General features: G+C 39.7%; 2 long non-coding RNA genes across 3 annotated transcripts in view; one reads left to right on the plus strand and one right to left on the minus strand.

Annotated features, from left to right (window-relative positions):
* LOC120529979 overlaps window positions 1-4925 on the minus strand; it is a 78767-nt gene extending 73842 nt beyond the window's left edge. The window contains exon 1 of the long non-coding RNA XR_005633842.1: window positions 4873-4925. This is a non-coding gene — a long non-coding RNA (uncharacterized LOC120529979). The remainder of the gene's footprint in view (window positions 1-4872) is intronic.
* On the plus strand, window positions 1814-10427 carry LOC120529978. 2 transcript variants are annotated; one of them, XR_005633840.1, is made up of 4 exons: window positions 1814-2492; window positions 2682-2802; window positions 3009-3257; window positions 10228-10427. It is a non-coding gene; the product is annotated as an uncharacterized LOC120529978 (long non-coding RNA). The 2 variants fall into 2 exon arrangements; XR_005633841.1 differs by having other exon boundaries at window positions 10231-10427.
* Window positions 10428-10935: the final 508 nt, after the last annotated feature.

Here is a 10935-nt window from a genome sequence, read left to right on the forward strand (position 1 = left end):
TCTCCACATACACGCACACACACACCCCAGCTTAGTCAAAGCTTGTACACATCAAATTCCAACAAACTGGCTTCAATTCACACAGCACCAGTGAGAAGATGATGAGTTTAGAAGTGACCTGACACCAAAGCCACAGCTGTATGTGGGTAGACATGGCTCTGGAAGAGAAAAATCGGTGTGGGGATTGGTCTGTACAAGGCTACATAAGTTCCAAGTATAATTTAATGACAACACATCCGAATAAATCAGTTCAGCACAGTCACACACATGCACAAGAACACAGAACAAGCAATGCACCAAAGACACTAAAGTTACGGGGTCAACAGAGAGAAGAGTTATAAAGTTGCAACAGAATTGTCCTTTAAGCACATACTCACATACACAGAACAGGAAGAGCTGGGACAAAAACTTCAAGTTAGTACCTTACTTTACCAAGCCACACAGAGGTGGGTTCAAAAATGTTACAAAATTCATTTTGCCCCATTTTATTGTATACTTTTTCCATGAATATATATGTAAATATATACACACATACATACATATATACAGTATATACACACAGGGTGGCCCATATTTATGTATATGATGTTTCACAGGCTTTAGCTTTAGGCTTTACTGTGCGAAAAGTATCGAAAATGGCATCACTGTGTAGCCTGAGAATGGGAGTAACGATGTGTTGGACCCCACCAGACTTTTTCCTGTGGGTTTACCTAAAAGACAAGGTGTATTAACATCACATCCACAATGTGGCTGAGCTATGTGCAGTTATCACAGAAGAATTTCAGAGGATACTAGTTCAGATGTACCAAGCAGCCTGTGACAATGTTGCTCTTCGTCTTCAGGCATCTATCGATCTGGATGGCATATTGGTGGACCACGCCATAGTGAACAGGGGATGAAAAAACATTTAATGTTAATGTTCCATTACGTTACTTGACAATACCATTGGTAGTTTCTTGACAATAACACCTTTTCAATCATATACATAAATATGGGCCATCCTGTATATACAGGGCGGTTGCCCCCTTGTGGTCTGGAGGAGGCACAAGCACTCCTCTGATCCTCCTGGACGTCCCGGCAGGACAGTAGCTCCAGGCACTCACCACAATATACATACATATATATATATATACATACATACATACATACATACATACATACATACATATATTATATTTTGTGGCTTGTGCCTCCTATAGACCGCATATATATATATATGGTAATATATGGGTGCCAGGTGGCGATCAGGTGCCTGAGGAACCCTGGAGCACAGCACTTCCGCCACACCAGGAAGTGCTGGGGGGAAGACAACAGGGGACACCCGCATGGCTTCCGGGTGCGCAGCCGGCACTTCCGCCACACTGGGGTGTGGCTAGGACTGATTGCCGGGAAGCAGCTGGAGCCCATCCGGGTTCCCATTTAAGGGGCCGCTTCCCTCCAGTAAGAAGTGGATGTCGGGTGGAAGAGGACAGAGCTGGAGAGAGGACGGGAGGCGGCCAAGAGAAAGGCACAGTGACAGAGAGGCCTGGACTTTGGGGAATCGGTGCAAGAGGCACTGGGGTTCGTGCATTGTAATTATTGTAAAAATAAATGTGTGTTGGGTGAACTATGTTGTCCGTCTGCCTGTGTCCGGGTCCCAGTTCACTATATATACATAGTATATATATATATATATATATATATATATACACAGTATATATAGATAGATAGATATAAAGTGCTTTCTGTATTTGTTTTATGTTCTTTAACAGCACTTTTCTTTCTTCCTTAACCAATTTCAAAACCTCATTGTCTCTCTCTTTCTGCCTTTTTTCACTTGTATCTTTCACTTTATAATTGTTTCAATCAAGGTTTCCATTGTTTCACACAGAAAGACATCAAATCTCACTCTTTATGGCCATTTAGTGTTTAGCTTCCTAGTCAGTTTTTCCCACTTATCAGAAATGCTGCCTATCTCATTTTGTACAGCAGATATCCACCATACAGGATGTAAACAGCATAGCAGTTTTATTCATCAATACCCTGCATACTTGGTCTACCTGTCCCTAATCTTAATGACAGCTCTATTTCTTTGTCTGGAATTATGCCCCCTAATATTTTTTTCAGTAAAATCTTTTTTATTTTTTTGTCAACCATCCAACTCGTCTCAGCATTACCGAGTTCTATATTTCTGGTTTGTTTAACTTTCAAGGCCGCTTTGCTCTGCAAACTGTAAATATGGCTCAGCTTGTGCTTCAGTTGGGAGTAATTGGGATTTTGACTGTGTTAACCATTTTAATGTTTCTCCTGTTTTTTACTGTACAATTCCTACCCTAAAATGCTTTTCACAATTCACATGTGGCTACTCCTCTTCATTTCTTCTATATTTTTTATTTCAGTTATGCTTCATGCAACATGTTTTTATGTTCATCTGTATATTGTTTCTATGGCTTAGCTAGAAGAGGTCAATTGGAGGAGTGTGTGTATGACATCACCAGGTCAAAGGCATAAAGGTGAGCCTCAAACACTTCCTGTTCATCTAAGTCTGTGGATACTATTTTAAAAACCTAGAGTTATTTTCTTTGAAACTAAAATTAATTTCTGCGTTCAGACTCTTTTCTGTCCTTCTTGACCACAATCTTCATGTTATATTTTTAGATAAGTTAAAGTGCAGATCCTTATTTTGACTCTTTTGTTTACAGCCTTGGCTACAATTATTTCACATTCTGGGCTTCGTTTTCTTTTGAGATACCCCAGACACACATCCATTATCCCCTTCTTTTATCTGAGACATTGATAGTCATAAACCGAGGATGGACCAGGGTGAGTGAGAAGATGAGTCAGACTAAATTTACAAAAGTAATAGCAGGAATTAATAAATAAATGACAATAAAAGTGTAGTGTAAAAATGTGCAAATCAGTGAATTTACATAGAAATAAGTCAGTAAATGAATCCAAATAATTATTTTTAAAACCATCCAGTTCATGGAGAGGTAACCCTTTACATTCTTTCTGTCTTTCCTCATCAGGACCTCGGGCCTCAAGACTGCAGTCTGCCACATCCTAGTCTGTCAGGTCTGACAGCTGGTCACCACAGCTCCCCCAGTGTACCTTGCCCTCACTCAGATGCTGCCACGTCTTGATCTTCCCGCCGTCTCATTCCCATGGTCTCTCTGTATATCCTGTCTGCTCTGCTGCTCAACAGACAAGATCACGGCCACAGCACACGGTCTCCTTACAGCCTTCAGTTTTGCTTCTCTTTAAATAATCATCCTCAGGTAACACCTCCCTTTCTATTCTCTCGTTCTTTACCACTCTATCAAGTGATTGTTATTAATTATCCCATTTCCCTCAACAACTACTCTTCCTCTTCTCTCACTGCACCAATCTGCCCCTTTTATCTTACTTGCCTGCTAATAACCAATGCTGTTCGGTAGTTAACTAAAACTAGCACAAGTTCTCATGTACATCACTCACCAGCATGACCTTCACAGACAGCTTGTGCTAAAATCCACTAAATCCATTAAATAAATGAATCAGTTGAAACACCGCCAGTCCTCAACAACCTCATTCTTGCTTTCCTGGTTTTGACCCTGGCTAGTTTATGTAGCCACTACCTTTGTAGGAGTTGATGAAGTTCTGGGGTGTTGAAATTTTCAAGGATGAGTGCTAAGGGTTAAAATGTTTTTCTAACCATGCAACTGTCTTGCCTTATATTTTATTTGAGCCCATATTCCTATTAGCTCATAATTACTTTTAGCCCATGTTTGCTTATTTTTATCTATCGCCTTAGCTTATACATTGACTTATGACAAATAATGCATCAGCAGTAACGCTAAGACTCTCAAGTCTCTGTTTGTGGTTTGTGCTAGCAAAGCTGCATATGAAGTTTGTTTCAAAATTAGCCTTCCTTTTAGTTTTTAAGATCATTTTGTTCTTTCAGAGAAATGACAATAAGAGATAAATGATGATGTACAGTACATGTGAATTTATAAAAGCAGCCTGTTTAATGCAATAAACACACACACATCTAAGGAGTTGCAGCAGTGCATTTGTGTGTGTCTAGCAACAAACCCTTGCTTCAGACTGATCAATGTTTAAAGTGTTTGATTTATTTTTCATATACATAATAATTTTAACTTCTTCTACACCATCTACTGATTCCATTTCCCTTTCCAAACCACTGTTACCCCATGTAGCCAGTACTTATTCAGGGCAGACAAAGAGAGTTAGGGTGTAGTATGGCTGAAAGAATGAGAGTGAGCCTGATGGTACATCAGAAGCAGTCATCATCTGCAGTAACAAAACAGAGTTTTACAGAGAAGGATGTTCTGCTATTATAATAAAGTTCATATCCTGCTGCTGTCAGAGGGAGAACAAGCAGCTGAGAGGGAAGTGTCACCCTGACTGACCTCCACTCCTCCACTCTATAATATTTTACTGAATGAAATGAACAGAGTTTGCAGATACTCTTTTTTTTTTTTTTATAGAGGATGACACTCAGCTAAAGGTAGAGCATTGTTCCTTACAATTTAAAACACAAAAAAAATTGTAGCAGTCAAGCGCCGCTAAGATTCACACCGTCAATGTGATGGTGATTTATTTATTTTAGTGGAGGAGACCCCAGGGACAACCCCAGCCTTGGATCGACCCACCCACACTCACTACAGAGACCAAACAAAGCACACTGGGAACATTAAACAATAAAGAATATAATGAAATTAAATGAATTAAACGCAAACAATAATACCCTTCGGTGATATGACATTTAACATATAAACACAAACACCACACAGCAAAGTCCATGGAAAAACCAAACCGGATGAAATGAGAGGTGAAGAGATTAAGTCCAGCGATCCGTATGTTGAAAGGGAAGGGAAAACACAGTCTTACCAGTAGTTGCTGAAAGGGTGACGACGGATGGATGGTTCAGGAGCACTCCTTTTCTTGCGGGGAAGCCAATGAATCCAAACACAGTCCTCGGTAAACAGGTAGACAGACGAACCAGACCCCAACAAACGAATACCATCCAGGACACAATGATGAAATATGGTAGAATTAACAGCAAGCAGTCTGACAGGTAAATGCAACACACAACGAACAACAACAAAAAAAATGTTTTCACTTCCTTACACCTGCCCTCCTTTTAAATCCCTCTGGCCACCTTTGACCCCAACAGCCCATGCAAGGACTGCTGGGAGATGCAGTTCTAACTACTTGGTAGCATTGCTACAACATATTCATATTAGCGACCTAATGGAAAATAAAAAAAGAGACAAAAATAAAAGGGCACAAAATGTTAACAGTGTGGCGGACAGCTGGGGATCCTGCCCAGCCGGGATGCCTGGAAGGACCGGGAGAGAGACAATACCTCCCCTGGACCACAAGAGGGCAGCCACCCTGGTCTGCTTTGAGGCCACAGGATCAGAGCTTAAAAGCTCAACCCAGTTTGGGCCCGTGGCCACTGCCAAGGGGTGCCCAGAAGATTGTGGAGCCCTGGATTACAGCACTTCTGCCCCACTCAGAAGTGCTGCCGGAAAAGATTCCAGGCACACCCGGAGTGTTTCCGGGTACTCATGCGGTACTTTTGCCACACCAGGAGGTGCCGCCGGAAGATCATCGCGAAGCACCTGGAGCACATCTGGGATGTTATTAAAGGGGCTGCTTCACTCCATGAGTCGAGCCGAAGTTGGGAGGAAGAGGACGGAGCTTGCGTGTGGAGAAGAAGAGAGAAAGAGAAGGGACTGACATTGGCTATTTAAAGCATTGTGTTGTGTTGTACATTGAAGAATAAAATTAAACGTGTGTGTTTTGGACATTTGGTGTCTGTCTCTCTGTGTTTAGGGGCTGAACCTCCACAACAGACAGCACTTTGCCTCACCTACATACTATTATTAAAATACGTTTAATGTCAGACTAATATATATATTTTTTTATTAACCCATTTGATTAGTTCTTACATCCCAGTTGTTGAATTATCACAGGCGTGGGGTCCCTTTGCATGTGAAAGTCGATATGTGTAATTTTACATAAATATGAAAATCTGGAATCATTTCTCACTCTGATCTTTGTATACACATGGAAAAGACTTTCCAACAGAAGAATTGTCTGAAAGAACACGTTACAAAATGACGGAGTTGAATTTGAACATGTAATGACTAAAATATTTGATTATGTTCTTTGGAACTGACTCCAATATCTGAACTCTTTATTTTACTGAAGTATCTCTGCCTTTCCCAACTAAACATGATTATCAATCTAAATTTCTATACTTGTTGTACTCTGTTAGATTAAGATATCTGCCAGCAAGAAATGGGATCATAACCATGAACTGATTAGGCAGGTTAAATAAAGGATTGGTGGGTTGGGTTTTTATGATCTAATCTAACATTTTGTCAAACCCTGTCAGGATGGTGCATAAGTATATTTAAGAAATATATTCAATTAAACTTCTCTCCAAAGTATGTATGATTATAATTATTTTAGGAAGCTTGAAAAAGTGAACTTTAGTCCAAGCATAATCAGCCAGAATTAGGTTGTACTGAGATCTTTCCTAGTGTTATTGTTTTGTGTACAGAGTATAGTAGGGGTCTCAAACTCTGGTCCTGGAGGCCCACAGTGGCTGCAGGTTTTCATCCCAACCCTTTTCTTAATTAGTGACCTGTTTTTGCTGCTAATTAACTTCTTTTGAATTCATTTTAAGATTTCTTTCCTTGAATTTCTTCATCGTTCCTCTGAATTGCTTCATTTCCTTCCAAAATGGCACCCAAACAGAAATGAAACCTTAAGTGAGTGAGCCAACAAAAGACCAACTAAGTCAGGGCCTCAAACTACAACCAGTTTTGCTCCAAGCAGTTGATTAATTAGGCAACAAGTCATGTTGTTAATTAAACCGATTATTTAATTCCATGGCTTGCTGCTGCTGTCATTGTGCAATAGCATACTTTTCTGAAATTGTTGATTTTCCCTTTTCTAAGAGCACTGTTAAAATGTTTTTGGACCTGAGCAGATCAACATTCCTGAGACCTTTATCTTTCTTTATTTCCAGATATTGTGTAATGGACACAGTTTGCTGGTCATTTTTTGGCTCATTTTGTATCTCATTATTGTTTGGCAGCTAATTAAGGAAAACAAAACAATTTAGGAGTCTGAGTCTTCAGGTGCAAGTCAATTACAATTAATTCAAAAGAAGTTAATTAGCCGCAAAGACGGGTCACTAATTAAGAAAAGAGTTAGAATGAAAACCTGCAGCCACCGCGGCCCTCCAGGACTGGAGTTTGAGAACCTTGGAGTATAGTAAAATTCTGACTTGCATACCCAAAGAACATGCAACATATCATTTGTCTCCAAAAAATGTTATAATAAAAAAATTAGGTTCCAAATTTTCTGATTTACTCACACTAAGAATTTACAGTTTATATATTGCCATCATTTTCCAAATGAAGGCATCATAAGAAGGCTACGTGGCATACACTGACATTGCTAGACAGATGAGCCTTGATGGGTATTAAGCACACGACAAAGTGAAAACTGTTACCAAAAAGTAGTAATAGCAAAAAAATATAAATGTGCACCAACCTTTCACAAACTGCTGTAGACCTGATATGCATCCTCTCGATAAACATTTTTTTATTATTTTGCTTTTGTGCTGAATTAATAAAACAACTAAGTATTAATAACAGATAGTTGAAATCAAAAGGCTCATAGAGTGAAATCTAACCACATGGTTTTGCCTTTATGCTTAGATTCTCTGTGATTTGTAAAGTCTGGGGATGTTAACTGGATAGTTCTGTGTTTTGGCTTGGCTGCCTTGTTTGTTTTTGCTGCCCTTTGGGAACCAGGCAGGAGGAAATATAAAGCATTATTAGGTAAAACATTCATGAAATATATAGCACTCTTGTTTTAAAAACATGAGGAGTCAATGTTATACACTTCTTATTGAAATATTTTTTCTTTCTTAATTTGATGTCCAACTTGGAGAAAAAAAGAGACCATATAATGTGATCATTAGAGCTGCAGTTCACTGAAAGACCTGATAGCAGGGCATACTGTAGTTAACTTTTTCTATCAAAAAATTCCTGCAGTCATGTCTTCCAAAGCCTATACTTATGCATTTGTGCTTTTGGCAGCATAATATTCAGGTAAGATAATCAGCATAACAATAAATCTGGATAAGCTTCTGCTTATTACTTGGGGTTGATTCACACAGAACTAAAGCAGCAATAGCCAGTTCACGTCTAAATCAGCGTCTCTGCAAAATCTCTTGCTCCCAGCAATGTAAGACTCTGGGAGAAAATTTAACAGCATGTCATATTTGTCTGTCTTTATTTTATGTGGTTATGTATTACTGAACGGTTTTATAACAAAAGCTAATAAACCTGATCTGGGTAGGATGCTATGTCAATATACATTAAACTGAATAAAACTTCCATTTGCTCTATTTCGTGCTGTTTTAATCTTAAATTATCCCCAACAGCTGTTTCTTTTCATTCTATATGCCTTTATAGTAGCAGAACACACTGATGTTCTTAAATATGTGTAGCAGTAGTTTGCCATTTAAAGCTTACTCCAGCATTAAACAATCCAAAACATTGCAGGCAAAGGAAAATGATTTATGAAATAATTTTTACTGAGTAGGTTCTAATTCTGTGAGGAAGCAACAAATGCATATGATCAGAGAGGTGCATATGATATTATTTATCTTGATTTTCTGAAGCCAATGATAGATGGGTGCAGAATTGGTTTAAACACAGGAAGTTGAGAGTAATGGTGTGAGGAACCTTATATGAATTAGATGATGTTATGAGTGGTGCTCCTCAGGGGTTGGTGATGGGGCGGCTGCTATTTTTAATATATATATATATATTGTGAACGATAGGGGGCGCTCTCGCTCCCTTGAACCCCTGTCCACGACTCCAGACACCAGGTAAAAGTCCTCAAATTGACTATATTTTCTTGCCACAGTACACAAAGCACACTCTCCACCACAATTCTCATTAAATTACAATAAACCACAATAATACACAATCCTCCAGCTCCCAGACGCGCTGCCACCCTTCCACCCAGCTCATCTCATTGTCTGTGAGTTCCCATAGTCCTTTTATACCTCCTGACCCGGAAGTGTTTCTGCCCAATAGTCCACAAGTCCTTATTCCTTCCGGGTCAGGGTAAATAGTCCCTTTATTCACAGGGCACGAAGAAGCCCTCGGTCCCCCTGCAGCTCCCTCCTGTGGCCCCCACGGCATCCAGCAGGGCTTTGCATAAAAACTCCAATGTCCATGATGCCCTGCTGGTCTTCTGGGGACCTCCACGCTGCAAGGAGGGCTCCACCTGGCGGCTTGGGGGTATTGGCCGGGATAAATGGCCGGCTATCCATTACAATATATATATATATATATATATATATATATATATATATATATATATATACAGTGCAGGCTAAAAGGTTGGACACACCTCCTCATTCAATGTGTTTTCTTTATTTTCATGACCATTTACATTGGTAGATTCTCACTGAAGGCATCAAAACTATGAATGAACACATGTGGAGTTATGTACTTAACAAAAAAAGGTGAAATAACTGAAAACATGTTTTATATTCTAGTTTCTTCAAAATAGCCTCCTTTTGCTCTGATTACTGCTTTGCAAACTCTTGGCATTCTCTCGATGAGCTTCAACAGGTAGTCACCTGAAATGGTTTTCACTTCACAGGTGTGCCTTATCAGGGTTATTTAGTGGAATTTCTTGCTTTATCAATGGGGTTGGGACCAGCAGTTGGGTTGTGCAGAAGTCAGGTTAGTTGGACGATCATTTATTTTTCAACAGGAAAATGACCCCAAACACACCTCCAGGCTGTGTAAGGGCTATTTGACAAAGAAGGAGAGTGATGGAGTGCTGCGGCAGATGACCTGGCCTCCACAGTCACCAGACCTGAACACCTCTGGGAACTCCTTCAAGACTGTTGGAGAACCATTTCAGGTGACTACCTGTTGAAGCTCATCGAGAGAATGCCAAGAGTGTGCAAAGCAGTAATCAGAGCAAAGGGTGGCTATTTTGAAGAAACTAGAATATAAAACATGTTTTCAGTTATTTCACCTTTTTGTGTTAAGTACATAACTCCACATGTGTTCATTCATAGTTTTGATGCCTTCAGTGCTCTTAGGAGGCAGTCAACAAGCCCTGAGGTGAGTGAAACATTGCGAGATGAGGCTTTGATTTATGGCACTAATGCTACTCTCTCTTTTTCAGCAGACCAAAAGAAAACAAATAATCCATTTTACTTACCACCTCCACTTCCGGATTCCCAAGATGGCCGCCCAACATCACTTCTAACTCCCGATGATGACGTCACTTCTGTCACCACCATAACAACAACACTTCTGGTCTCCAGATAATGACGTCACTTCCATCCATCTGTCATCATTTCCTTCAGCCATTTTGTTCTGTATAAAAACACCATTTTTCTGTTGCCATTTGTCAATTACTTTCCTGAAGTATTTTGATCGCTTTTCATATATTTTCTTTTGCTTTGTCCACTGGACAATATACAGGGTCATTTCCCAACTCTTTTTTTTGGAGTGAAGAGTGCATTAATTCACGACAATATATACTGTATATATATATATATATATATATATATATATATATATATATATATATATATATATATATATATATATTTATACAGTATATATATCTTGTCAAGCTTGGGTGACAAAGTTCCAAGGAGTAGAAACTTTATTGCTGTTCAGGTAGCTACAAACACAAGTCTCTTTCAGAGGTGATCTGGCCTTACAAGGAACAGCTGTCAAACATTGACACATCGGCCCAAGTTCATATTCAAGGAGTAAAACGGCTTGGTAGCAGCGGCCAGAGCAGAGGGAATCTGGGGGAAGAGAGACAGGAGAGTGAGATATAGGATGGCCGTGGCTCGGTCTAAATGTTTGAAGCCCCGCG

Source organism: Polypterus senegalus, chromosome 5, assembly GCF_016835505.1.
Source record: "Polypterus senegalus isolate Bchr_013 chromosome 5, ASM1683550v1, whole genome shotgun sequence".
In the NCBI taxonomy this organism is placed as follows: domain Eukaryota; kingdom Metazoa; phylum Chordata; class Cladistia; order Polypteriformes; family Polypteridae; genus Polypterus; species Polypterus senegalus.